The sequence below is a fragment of the Bubalus kerabau genome, chromosome 1, assembly GCF_029407905.1.
Source record: "Bubalus kerabau isolate K-KA32 ecotype Philippines breed swamp buffalo chromosome 1, PCC_UOA_SB_1v2, whole genome shotgun sequence".
In the NCBI taxonomy this organism is placed as follows: Eukaryota; Metazoa; Chordata; class Mammalia; order Artiodactyla; family Bovidae; genus Bubalus; species Bubalus kerabau.
The window spans coordinates 198,006,008-198,006,909 of NC_073624.1; the positions used below are offsets into that span (position 1 = coordinate 198,006,008).

Consider the following 902-nt stretch of genomic DNA (forward strand, 5'->3'; position numbering starts at 1 on the left):
TACTATAGCTGAGAAAAGAGAAAACTGGATCACAGAAAGAGTCACTGGAGAGGCATAGAGCCAGACCTAGGTTCCTGATCTGTGCTCTTCACCTGGGAAGAAGTCTTCTTAATTCTTCCTTCCCCTGCCACACAAGCATGATAGCATCCTTCAAATGGTGATGGTACCAGCTGTGTAGGTAGAATCACAACCATACTAACACTATGCTTGTCATCCTCACAATACAGTCATTCTTTTTAAAGTTAAATTTCTCCTTAAATTTTCATCTTTTTCTTCTGGTAGCTTTTTAAGATGAGTGTGCATATAATTGGCGAGTTGACTTCTAGGACATAGATTTCATCTATAAAAGATCTCAACTGACATCCTTTTGAAACTTACTACCACTCTTCTGTGTTTTTGATGGACTTCCCTGGTGGCTCAGATGGTAAAGCGTCTGCCTACAATGTGGGAGACCCAGGTTCGATCCCTGGGTCAGGGAAGATCCCCTGGAGAAGGAAATGGCAACCCACTCCAGTATTCATGCCTGGAAAATCCCATGGACCGAGGAGCCTGGTGGGCTACAATCCATTGGGTCACAAAGAGTCGGACACGACTGAGCGACTTCTGTGTGTGTGTGGAGGGTTGACTGCAATCCCTTGAACAATCTTAATAAGTTTCTGAGACTTTTACCATACACACACACACACACACACACACACACATATATAATCATATATGTATTTTGTACATGTAAAATATACATAGTTTAAACCCTACAACGACTAACACATTTGTCCTTTAGAATATATGTGTGTTTTTAAAAAATATTTTATGAGACAGATTGGTAAAGGATTAATGGGAAAGATGCAGGGGCTGAGGGGGATGGGCAGGGACTGTTCACTGGATGCTTCATGTTTAAACAT

General features: G+C 41.5%; 1 non-coding gene across 1 annotated transcript; it reads left to right on the forward strand.

Annotated features, from left to right (window-relative positions):
* The first annotated feature begins 406 nt into the window (after window positions 1-406).
* Window positions 407-479, forward strand: TRNAC-ACA (transfer RNA cysteine (anticodon ACA)). The gene has a single exon. It is a non-coding gene; the product is annotated as a tRNA-Cys (tRNA).
* The last annotated feature ends 423 nt before the right edge of the window (window positions 480-902 follow it).